A 13,490-nucleotide genomic window follows, 5' to 3' on the forward strand; every position below is an offset into this window, starting at 1 on the left:
AACAGCTCCTTAATTCTCCAGAAACTGAAGCTGAGCCTCCTTTGTGGCACGAAGAACTCAGCAAAAAAGAATTGGTTCAGAAGCTCAATTCCACAACAAAGAGTGCCAGCCACTTGAATGGCCTCCTTAGGGAGACTGAAGCAACCAACACCATTCTTATGGAGCAAATTAAGCTTCTCAAAAGTAAAATAAGAAGATTGGAAAGGAACCAGGAACAGGAGAAGTCAGTAGCTAACCTAGAATACTTGAAAAATGTTCTGCTACAATTTATATTTCTAAAAGCAGGGAGTGAAAGAGAGAGGCTTCTTCCTGTCGTAGACACAGTGTTGCCGCTCAGTCCTGAAGAGAAAGGAAAGCTTGTTGCAATTGCTCAAGGTGAAGAAGAAAGTACATCTCGACCCTCTGGATGGGCACCCTACCTACATGGTTGGTCAGACCTTCGATAGCATGGTGATGCGAGAAAGTTTTTGAGCTTGTAACCAAATAGAATATTTGTGACAAAATTAACCCAGACACACGGAGTCCTTTTGTTTCTTTTGTGATTGTGTGTGTGTGTGCACAAACAGGATTTATGTAGGCAAAAAATACATCGACAGCAGCTTAAACGGTTAATGTCAGATGTCAGTCCTTCAGAGATCAGATGCTGCCAAGACCATCTTTTTGTGGTCTTTTAATTATGCTGCCAGTGGAGATTGGAAGGGGGTACCTATCCTCTCACTCTTTAGTGCCTCTGGATTCTATTCTTGCTTAGGAATACTATAAGTTCTGAGCCCAAATTTTGGTCCCATAACAGAACTGGAATTTAGAGCCTTTAGTGTTAATTATACTTTGCCAAGGTATGATTTTCAGGAAGTGTTGTTGCTAGAAATTAATTGACAGAAAAATTGACAGGACTTTAAATTTCAAAATATGAAGGAAAATCTATAGTTGGAATTTATAATTGGCAAGGCATCCATGAACTTAAGTGACTGGATAAAAATACTACAAACGAATGATGAGGCTAGGTAACTGAATTCCACGCAGATGCTTTAAAATGTGTTCAGAATATGGACATGCTTTTCTTTCAGTCTCTTTGTATGGCTATTAGATGATAGAACACTGATCAAAACGGAAATTTTTTATTGCATGATAACCTCTTCTGTTCTGTTAAGCTATTTGTAAGCCTTCATTATATGTTGAAAGTTTGACTAAATTCTTACAAACTTGTTCTCTGTAACTCTTTTCTATTCCCCTTCCCTCTCCCACCTACACCCCCACACCACCCCACCGCAGGTCAGTGAGAATGTGGATCCTCAGAGCCATAGAATTCAGCATTATCTTTAAATGAAACAACACTAGGGAACTTCCTGTATTCATATAAAGTGCATAGCCCCAAAGGCTTTCCAGTAACAAGGAATGAAAAAAGCACTTGTTCCTTAGAGGTGGCCTTTTGAAGGATTGTTGGATTATCCACAATCTCTGCAACTAATGGAGTGGTATAGAGAGGGGTTGCTTTCTTCTGACTCTTTGGAATATGTACGATCGACTAGTAAAATCAATGTGTTATTAAATCTTAAAATTTGCAAGCAATCTGATTAAAAACTGTTTACTATTTAGTGATGTCAACATACAACCACTTTGATGAAGTTCTTTAAACCTGTTGATTTGTACTTTTAACTTTAAAAATCTCAGCTGGAGAACTGACTTTGTACTTTGTTTACTAGAACATTAACTTCCAGACAAGTTTAAGTGAAAATATACTGCTGACTTGTTGAGTTTGTTCTTTTAAGAAATTTCTTCTCCTAAGTGACTTTTGTCATGTTTTAGAAGAACAGACCAAAACTAGTGAATGTGTCACATTATATGCATTTGTCTTAGAAGTGAAGTTAAATTAAACATTTGTTTTTCTTACTTTGAAAACTGTGAATATAAGTATGCCAATAGCATACAATGTAAGACTTTGATAATATTTAAAGAAACTTTAATTTCTCACTGACCATCAGATTTGTGAATCATATACATAATTGTATTGAAATACTGAGTCTGTATTCATGAATGTAACAAAATATTTTTGCATGATAAAAAAAAGAAGTTAATCAAGGGATGGCCCCTTTAATCAAAAACTCAAAAAAAAAAAAATCAAGCTGGGAGGGAAAGACAGTCAGGGTTCCTGGCCAAAAGAGAAACAGTTACTATTTGGTATTTACATTCACTCTGTGCTAGAAAGGCAAGGACCTATGGTCCAATATATGAGCTCCAGAGTGAGTTGAGTTTAAGGCTTGGTTTTTGAGAAAGAAATCTAGCCAGTAAACCTGAAGTTAAGGAGGCAACCTTCAGCCATCAAAATGGAGCATGCAGAGGAGGCAGAGGCAGAGGCTACTCACAGGTTGTGTTTGTCCTTCATTCTCGAAGAGAACTGTATGGGATGGAAAATACAAATAATAGGAGAGACATCTTTAGGAGAAGCAAAGTGAATTTATTTTACAAACCTCGTGAGATTTGGGCCTCGCCTCCACTAGGAAACTAGTAGAGGGAGGCCCAGTACAAAGGAACTGCAGCAATAGATATGCCCTTAATGCAAATATTCCCACCCACCTCTATCCCTTATTGCCATTGGCTGGGAGGTGGGCTTACAATCTAGGTGCAAAAATACAGAGCCAATCCATACATACTTTCCTTATTTGGCTACTAAGGTGGTGATGATATGGCTAAAGAGAAGGAATGAGGAAGGAGAGGGGGACCTTCCTGGAGCAGAGAACAAACAGCTCACAGGTAGTCATTATCTCCCTATTTGGTAAAATTCTTGTGCTAGCACAGAGAGAGGGGGAAGGGAGGGGTACCTACAGCTTCAGGCCCTTTCCAGAAGCTAAGTCACTACAAGATTAAATTCCAAGCCTTTCCTACTCCTTCAGACATTCCCCATTCCAGAAATATGAAAAGAGAGTAGCCCCTATATTCTTATCCTGTGAAGTCTTCACAAATTATATCCTTCTCACTCAGGACCACGGCATTAGGGAAATGATGACATGACTTGCAGCTGACTTTGATTTGAGTGCTGTGCAAGGTCACCAGCCTCACTTTCTCCTCCAGAGCCCTCCTGAAACTGACAGTTCAAAGTCATCAAAAGGCCCCCTCCCACATCCTCATCATCTGGCAGGGCTCCAGAGAAGTAGCAGGCTTCATAGAGGTTCAGGGGGTCCATCACTTCTGTCTCGCAGATCTGGCCGCAAAGAAGTGAAGGCCTGTCAGCCAACAGTGTCCCTAGTCTAGGGATACAGAGGAATTTCCCAAGCTTATTGCTTACCTATTACAGAATCCTGATTCCTCTGAATTCCAAGAGAAACCCAGGCTTTTCTCTAAGTGTCTGAGGCCTTGAGCCTTGATTCCCTCCTGAAAAGCTATGAGGAAATGTGTATCCCACAGGCAGACTACTCCATAAATAGGTCTGACCAAAATCATCTTCTGCCAGGAAGATGAGTCTGACCTGGTACTTAGGGGAAAGTAGGACTTTGTGATACTAATTATTTTGGTAACCATAAAAGAAATGAGAGCTATTTGTATCTCCCAGGGAGAGAACTAAAAATCAATATGTGCGTCTACAAGCTTGGGACTGTCACCTAAACCATAACCTTCAATGTAGTGGAATATATTACATTAAGCCCAAACCACTTTATCTCAGTTATTTTTGTATGACTGGTGACAAGAAGAAATGAACTATGAAAGATTATGTGAAATAATACAATCAATAAATTGAGGGGTTAACACTCAAATTTCATTTTCTGAAGTAATTACCACTGTTAAGACAATGACATAAATTGCAAGTTGTTAAGAGTTTAATTAATCCTACATGTGGTATCTACAGATGATTGGTGCTGCCTTTGTAAATATCATGTCATGACCATGTAAGCATTGCATGATGATACTGGACATCTAAGAAAGGAGATAATGCTTGAACTGCTAAAATATGGGTTTGTGACAAAATCTGCTGGAAAACAGTATGGCAGAAACTAGGCACAGATCAATATCTTACACAATATACCAAGAGAAGGTTAAAATGAATACATGATTTAGACAAAGGGTGATACTGATGAGGGCACAGTCTCTGGGAACCCCTTGAACCCTTGAACTCTCCTTGAATCTTCCAACTTGATCTGGCCTTGGCCTGAGGCTATAACCATTAGGCCCAAATGCCTACCTTGATCCTCCCACTCGACCTGGCCTTGACCTGAGGCTATAACCATTAAGCCCAAATGCCTACCTTGCCCAGTCCTCTATTGTCCAGCTGTTTCCCACCCTTAATCCTGTTTCCCATCCTTAATCCTGATCAAAATATCTATACCCTAGCTCTGTTACCCTAGCCCTTTATTGTCTGTCATTTCCATCACCCCAGACCACCCCTCAATCCCTCCCACAATCTTTGTGTATATAATCTCCATCTTGCCTCCATGAAGTTGGTCAGATCCAATCTAGCTCAGATTGATCTGGCCTATATTCCTTACAGGTGTCGCAAGGGGTGGGATCTCTTGGGGCAGGCCTATTTGGCTAACTCTTAATACACTTTATCTTTTCCCTTGGCTGAGAAAGCTTGAGTCGAATTCTTTCGGCAGGACCCAGTGTGTCGGTACTTTGGGGTGTCGAGCACCCTTCACCCCAAACCCTCATCATTTATGGTTCCCTGACCGGGAAGAACTGCTAATCTCAAGTTCTTCTCCAGCCAAGACTGAAGGTATGTGAGCCTCCCCTTCTCCCAATCCCCCTCCTCGTTCTCCAAGCATTTTGGATGTGCTTCTCAGGCCTGACCTCAGCAGGTCCCAGTGAGTCGGACAGCTGGGAGCCTGTCCTGTTCATCCTGATGCTATCAGGTGGTTCTCGGTCCAGTGGTCCCAGTGGGTTGGACAGCTAGGAGCCTGTCCTGTTCATCCTGACGCTATCAGGTGGTTCTCAGTCCAGTGGTCCCAGTGGGTCGGACAGCTAGGAGCCTGTCCTGTTCATCCTGACGCTATCAGGTGGTTCTCGGTCCAGTGGTCATGTCGAAGGACATGGACGGATGCCCCATCTGGAAGCATGTGCCAGATCCTTTCCATTGTTTCGGTGCTGGGAATTTGGGAAAATTTCAGGTACCTTTTGTGTATTTTGTTTTCTTATTTTATTTTGTTTGTCTCCTGACAATTACTCCTAACTTCTCCTTTACTAAGGAGGAAAGAATTTCCAGCCGAAGGGACCCCCTACTCAGGTTTTGGCCTCATGGCCTGCCTCCACTGCAGGCCCTGCAACATCTATCACCATGGGCCCTACCCCCAAGGCAATCCCTACTCAGGTTCCAGCCTCGGGCCCTGCCCCCACGGCAATATCTCCTCCTCTAGCCCCTCTCTCTGAGGTAGCACGCACTTGGGTCTCTGGGGCATCTTCCTCTCTGACCTCTACCCCTCCTCAGGTATCAACTGAATTTCTCCCTTGTCAGCCTGATCCCCTGGCCTTGCAGTCCAATCTGGTTCAGCCAGCACTGCCCAGACCCTACCTCACAAGAAGTGGGACTTCCTATATCCCTCCCCAAGCCTCAGTCTCCACAGCAACTTCAAGGCTTTTTCCCCTGAGGGAAGTGCCTGCTTGCTCTATGGGGACGATCAGGGTACACGTTCCACTCTCCATTTCAGAGATCATTCAGGTTAAGGAGAAGCTGGGGAGATACTCAGAAGACCCCACTAAGTTTACTGAGGGTTTTAGGGATCTGTCCCTACAATTTGAAGGGGCAGCAATCCTTAGCATGTATTTCATTAATCAGTCTGCCCCAGATATTAGCAGGAAACTGCAGAAATTGGCCGTGGGACCCCAAACACCTCAGGTCCAATTGCTGGAGACGGCCCTTGGAGTTTTCAACAATAGAGACCTGGTTGCAGCAGAGGAAAGAAAAAGCAGGAAAAGGGCTAGAGACAGAGAACATGCTCTATTCTTGGCTGTTGCCATGGCCAGGAAAAGACCCAAGGAGCGCCCCTCCAGGGAGTCCCCTTGGAAGCCCATTGGCTTGGGCAGTGGGGAAACCTGCCTTCGATGCCACAAGGAGGGTCACTGGTCCAAGGAGTGCCCCTCTAGGGTGCCCCCCCTGGAGGAAGCCCCCAGGATCCACGCCTCCAGGACCAGGCCCAGCACGTAACCAGGAGGGACATTGGAGGAAGGATTGTCCCCAAGGTTGGAAAAGTGGTAGAGCCTCCTCCCAGTACCCTGTCCTCCAGTCTTCTGAAGACTTGGAAGGAGGGGAAAGTCTGGCGCTTGGCAGTGCTCCCACTTTCTCCACCTCTCTCGCGGAGCCCTGGGCAAAATTGAGGCTGAAGGTAAGGTTACCCACTTTATCACAGCTATGTTCTCTTGTTTTAACTAGTTGCTCTGGCCCTACATGCCCCTCAACTCATAGGGTCATGGGCATCAAGGATCTGTTGTTTGAACACTCCTTCTCTGGCCCTGCCCCATCGTTGAGAAGGGACCTGATGGTGAAATTGGGGAGCCAATTTTCTCTAGTTAAACCTCACAGGTCTCTTTTCCTTCTGCTCACCAGACCTCCCCCAGAACTGTGGGAGACAGTCAAGCCAGTTGTTTGGGATCAGAGAATTCCTGGCAAAGCTGCTCAGGCCACCCCTGTCCCTAGTCGCCTCAGAGAGTCTAATGTGTTCCCCAATTGCTGTCAATATCCAATTAAGCCCAAGGCCCGGGAGGGACTGCAGCCATTAATTGTCAATCTCCTTGCAACATTCCAATCCTTCCCATAAGGAAGCCTAATGGAGAATACAGAATGGTTCTAGATCTCACGACTGTTAATGAAGCTGTTATTGCTATGCATTGCCACAACTCATATTGGGGTACCCAATGGTTTTCCACCCTGGACCTCAAAGATGCCTTTTTCTGTATACCTTGGCACACAGACTCACAATTTATTTTTGTCCTTGAATGGATACTTCTAGAGGAATCAAGTTCATGTCAGCTAATATGTACAGTTTTGCCCCAAGGGTTTCGAGATAGCCCTCATTTATTTGGCCAGGCTTTGGGAAAAGATTTAAGGGACCTGAAATTAACTGACAGTAGCTTAATTCAGTGGATGATAGTCTTAATTGTAGCCCCACCTGGAAGGTTTCTTTGGCTGTGGCCCCAGAAACCCTGAACTTCTTAGTTACTCGAGGCTATAGGGCCTCCTTGAACAAAGTCCAGATAGCGTGCCAATCTGTAAAGTATCTGGGCCACAAACTAATGCCTACCTTTCAATCCTTAACCTCGGAAAAGAAGAGGACAATACAGCCCATTAAGCAACTCCAAACTTTTCTAGGCATGGCTAGATTTTGTAGATTCTGGATCCCTAATTTTGGTCTCATTGCTAAACCTCTTTGTGACTCCACTCAAGGCCCTGACTCGCTCCCTCTAGAGAGGGGCCCCTACCCAGCACAAGCTTTTGGGACTTTGAAAACTAAACTGACCACCACTCCAGCATTAGCTCTACCTAATCTAGAAAAACCTTTCACTCACTCTGCTGATGAAAGGACAGGACAGGCTTTGGGAATCCTAATCCAGTCCTTAGGATCTGACTCCTGTTTTCCAAAACAATTAGATTCTCTGGCTGCTACAGCTATTCCAACTGAGGAAGCTTCTAAGCCTCTAGCAGACCAGCCGCTAGAAGCTCTGACTTGCCAGAGCACCCTGGAAGCAAAGGGCCACCAGTGCCTGGCTAACCACAGGCTCACGAAACATCAAACCTTGCTCTTAGATACCCCCGATCTAATTTGGATGTACTACACACTCGTGAACCCCGAAGCAGTGTGGTACACAGAACAAGTGGTTAGGGGAGCTAGGTATGAAAGAGTCATCTTTAATTCCCTCCGGGGAAATTGTCTTTTCTCAATACTCATATACTGCTTGTTTGCTGCTTGTTTGCTTAACCTCTTTGCCAAGTTCATCTCCTCCAGGCTCCAAGCCATCGACTTCCAGATGACTGCTCAGACCAGGACCCATCCAGGCAGGGACAAACTCTATGCCCCTTACCAGCAGGAAGCAATTTCAGAAGCTGAGACCTTTGTCCCTGACCCCAAAAGAATTTGGGTCCCATTTGTTGGAGGGGGGAATGATGAGGGCACCGTCTCTGGGAACCCCTTGAACTCTCCTTGAATCTTCCAACTTGATCTGGCCTTGGCCTGAGGCTATAACCATTAGGCCCAAATGCCTACCTTGATCCTCCCACTCGACCTGGCCTTGACCTGAGGCTATAACCATTAAGCCCAAATGCCTACCTTGCCCAGTCCTCTATTGTCCAGCTGTTTCCCACCCTTAATCCTGTTTCCCATCCTTAATCCTGATCAAAATATCTATACCCTAGCTCTGTTACCCTAGCCCTTTATTGTCTGTCATTTCCATCACTCCAGACCACCCCTCAATCCCTCCCACAATCTTTGTGTATATAATCTCCATCTTGCCTCCATGAAGTTGGTCAGATCCAATCTAGCTCAGATTGATCTGGCCCATCTTCCTTACAGGTGTCGCAAGGGGTGGGATCTCTTGGGGCAGGCCTATTTGGCTAACTCTTAATACACTTTATCTTTTCCCTTGGCTGAGAAAGCTTGAGTCGAATTCTTTCGGCAGGACCCAGTGTGTCGGTACTTTGGGGTGTCGAGCACCCTTCACCCCAAACCCTCATCAATAGCAAAAGCAAATTAGGAGAGCAAGGAATAGTTTCCCTGTCAGATCTAAGGAGAAGGGAAGAATTTATGACCAAGCAAGAGATGGAGAACATTATGAAATGCAAAATGGATAATTTTGATTACATTAAGAAGTTTTGTACAAACCAAGCCAATGCATCCAAGATTAGAAAGGAAGCAGAAAGCTGGGAAACAATTTTTGCAGCCACTGTCTCTGAAAAAGGCCTCATCTCTAAAATATATGAAGAACTGAGTCAAATTTATAAGAATACAAGTCATTCTCCAATTAATAAATGGTCAAAGGATATGAATAGACAGCTTTCAGATGAATAAAGCTATCTATAGTCATATGAAAAAATGCTCTAAATCACTACCAATTAGAGAAATGCAAATTAAAACAGCTCTGAGGTACCACATCACACCTATCAGATTGGCTAACATAACAAAACAGGAAAATGATCAATGTTGGAAAAGATGTGGGAAAATTGGAACACTAATGCATTGTTCATGGAATTGCGAACTGATCCAACCATTCTGGAGAGGAATTTGGAACTATACCCAAAGGGCTTTAGAACTATGCTTACCCTTTAATCCACCAATACCACTTCTAGGTCTGTATCCCGAAGAGATCACAAAATGGAGAAAAGGACCCATATGTACAAAAATATTCATAGCAGCTCTTTTTGTGGTGGCAAAGAATTGGAAATTGAAGGGATGCCCATCAGCTGGGGAATAACTGAACAAATTGTGGCATATGAACGTAACGGAATACTATTGTTCCATAAGAAAGGATGAGCAGGCAGATTTCATAAAAACCTGGAAAGACTTGGGTGACCTGATGCTGAGTGAAGTGAGCATAACCAGGAGAACATTATACAGAGTAACAGCAACATTGTGCAATGACTGACTTTGATAGACTTAGCTCTTCTCAGCGGTGCAATGATCTAAGACCATTCCAAAAGATTCAGTTTGGAAAATGCTATCCACATACAGAGAAAGAACTATGGTGGCTGAATGCAGATCAAACTCTATTCTTTTCTCTTTTTTTGTTTGTTTTTGTCTTTCTCATGGTTTTCTTCTTTTATCCTGATTTTTCTTTCAACACACGACTAATGTGGAAATACATTTAATATGATTCCATATTATATAGTCTATATCAGATTGTATGCCATTTTGGGGAGGAAAAGGGAAGACATTAGGGAGGGGGGAAATATTTAGAACTCTGAATCTTATAAAAGTGAATGTTGAAAACTAAAAATTAATTAATTAATTACAAATGAAATATGGATTTGGTTACACATATAATAAATGCATGAATGTGTGTTCAATGTCCTTTTGTATAAAACAGAATGTTGTAACTGTTATACCGACAGCGAGCAAGACAGACCACAAGAGTTTAAGTTTTAAATGGAGAAGTTTGTTAGCCGGCGACCATTTGGGGAAATAGAGTCTCCCAAATCAAAACGGCCCCATTTGAAGAGAAAGGGTAGTTTATATAGAGAATACAGGTTCAGTAGTTAATTATCTCTTGAAGTTTACATATGTTATTTTGCAGACTCAGCAAGCTTGTGTTATTTCACTTTTTATGACCATGATACAATAAGAGGAACCTCCTGAATAGATTGTAAATACAACATATCAGATAGCTGACAAAGTGTTGTTCGGAAAATATTTCTCAACATTGATTTCCCAAACCAGAATTCACTCTGAACAAAGTAGAGATTTTGAAAGCAACTTGATCACAGAGATCTTGAGCTTCACAGGAATCAAGACATCTGGAATGTCTCCTTATCACCCTCAGGGAGATGCTTAACCTGAGTGTTTTATTGTTGTTGGATGGATTCCTACACTAGAGGAAGGGCAGGCTTAGAGAAACAGAAGGTTCCTTATAGATTTGAGCTTTTAGGATTCTAGGATAGGAAGCCATGACACAGGAAGTTGTTTAGCCGAGAAGTGACATGATGAAAGTTCCCTAGTGTCCTTCCTATCCCTCTGAAGTCCTGGAATGAGAAGCCAGAGTCTGGACTTAAGTGGAAATGTAATCAATGCTCAATGCAATGGGATAGGCACCATGAACCTGCCACCCCAGCAGCATCCTGGCCCCTTTAACTGCAACAGAACTACCCTCCTTCCTCATGCTCAGTTTATCACTCATTTTGTTCTGCATTAGTTTATCTCCAAAATGACCTCTTTTTCCCACAATACCTGAAGCATTACTTTTCTATAATGGTGTTTAATCGCTCTGCCCCAGGCTAAGATTCAAAGAGATTTCCCCTTCATTGTCTCATTCTACTCTCACCCTAGCCCTACGAGAATGGCACCACAACAGATGGTATCATTAACATCATCTGGTGGAAGAAAAACTGAAGCTCATGGAAAGGAAGTGATTTACCCAAGGCCACACACCGATGATTAGTGACAAAACTGGGAAGTTCTTGATGTCAAAAGGAAGTATTCTCACTTTCCCTTTGGAGGAATTTCACATATTCTGTGTACCTTGCAAAATGATAAAGACACCTGGGAAACACCCAACCTGAAAAAACCCCAATCCCAAGGTTCTTTCCTGAAAGTCCACCAGGTAGGACAGGCACAGGGAGTTGGGGCCAGTGATACAAAGATGACAGGAACACTTCTTTAAAAGGCTGTATGGTATCTTGGGGAAAGTATGGGATCTGGAGTAAAAGAAACTTGGCTTGAATTTGCTGCTGCTGCTGCTATTTGCTATTCAAGTAACCTTGGGCTAGTTGCTTCTTTTTCTCATCTTTAAAATGAGAAGACCAGACCTGTCAATCTCTAAGGCCTTTTTCAGATCTAAATTTCATAATGTCCTCTATCTTTCTGATCAGAGAACTGGGGGCAGATAATGAGAGTCATAGGATGAGGCACTCTGAGTTCAGTACCTAAGTACAGTCTGAGCTGCTCCCCCCAACCCCACTCATATATTCATCTCCTTATCCACTCATTTCTTCACTCAATAAGCACTGAACACCTACTGTGTGTTCAAGAATATGATCAGAGGACTGAAGGAAGAAATTCTAACAGTTAAGGATATGGGGAAATAAAATAAAACTATACCTAAGCCTGAATAGGGATAATTTAGTAATATAAGAAGTGTTATTTATAACCACAACTTGTAACTAATCAGTCATAGAGCATACAAAATTCTTGGTGAAGATGTTACCACTCTTCTATATCTCTCCAATAAAGTAAATGGATGGATTTGCTACAGAATCCTATCAAATTTCTTCTATGACAGAAATGTGGTTTAGACACCTGGGAGAGCAAAAACAGAGAAAGAAAATTACAGACTAATTTCCCTAATGATAGTTGATGCAAAAATTTTAAATAAAATACTAACAAGGAAATGACAGCAATATATCACAAGAATTATACACTATGACCAGATGGGATTTATAATGAGAATGCAGGACTGGTTTGATATTGGGAAAACTATAAGCATAATTGGCCATGTTAATAACAAAACAACAAAAATCATGTGATTATCTTAATAGATGAGGAAAAAGCATTTGACAAGATACAACATTCAATCCTATTAAAAACATTAGAAAACATAGGAATAAACAGAGCCTTTCTTAAAATGATAAGTGGTACCTATCTAAAACCAAAAGCAAGTATTGTATATAATGTGGATAAACTACAAGTCTTCCCAGTGACATCAGGGGTGAAGCAAGGATGTCCATTATCACCTTTATTATTCATTTTTGTACAAGAAATGCTAACTATAGCAATAAGACAAGAAAAAACAATTGAAAGAATAAGAATAGGCAATAAGGAAATAAAACTTTTCTCTTTGCAGACATAACATGGTGGTGTACTTAGCGAAGGAACCAAAACATTAGTTGAAACAATTAACAACTTTTGCAAAGCTACAGGAAGACTCCTATGAACTGATACAAAGTGAAGCAAGCAGAAGCAAGAGAACATTGTATATGGTAAAAGTAATATTGTAACTATGAAAGACTTAACTACTCTGAACAATAAAATGATCCAAGACGTCAAAGGACACATAATGAAAAATGCTATCTACCTCTAAAGAGAGAACTGATGAACTATGAGTGCAGGTTGAAGCATTGCTTTTCACTTTCATTATTTTTCTTTCTTTCTTTTCACGACATGACTAATTTAGAAATGTTTTGCAAAATTTCATATGCATAATGGGTATCATATTGTTTGCCTTCTCAATCCATAGGGGAGGGGTAGAAGAGAGGAAGAGAATCAGAATTCAAAATTTTTAAAAATAAATCAATTTTAAAATTTTAAAACAAAGAAAGAGGGTCATTGAAACAATTTTTAAAATGTGCAGAAGAGAACAAAAAATGCTTGGAAGGAATTACAGACAAACTGGACAACTCTGAAAGACATGCAGATTTTATTAAATAATTTTTTAAAAGGGCAAGCATTATGAAGTGGAAATGTTGTTCATATAGAATTCTTTTTGTATTCTATGTATATAGAAATACATTTTGTGTGTTCAGGCTCAGAATATTTTTTTAAAATAAATCAATACCCTAAGGTCTGATTTCAAAATACTTCTTACACTTTTAGATGAAAATTTGTATATCAGATATGGAATAGATTGCTATTCCGCTACCACAAAATCTGAATAAGACACGTAGGACCCTGACACTCATGAACAACCATAAGAAACATAAAACAATCTAATAGCCTATTACCCTTATTAGATTCCACAAAGATAAAGACATACTGCCAGTGGTAGGGAACCTGTGGCCTTGAGGCCACATGTGGATTTCCAGGTCCTTGGGTGTGGCCTTTTGATTGAGTCCAAATTTTACAGAACAAATACTTTTATTAAGGTCC

This window comes from Trichosurus vulpecula, chromosome 3 (genome assembly GCF_011100635.1).
Source record: "Trichosurus vulpecula isolate mTriVul1 chromosome 3, mTriVul1.pri, whole genome shotgun sequence".
In the NCBI taxonomy this organism is placed as follows: Eukaryota; Metazoa; Chordata; class Mammalia; order Diprotodontia; family Phalangeridae; genus Trichosurus; species Trichosurus vulpecula.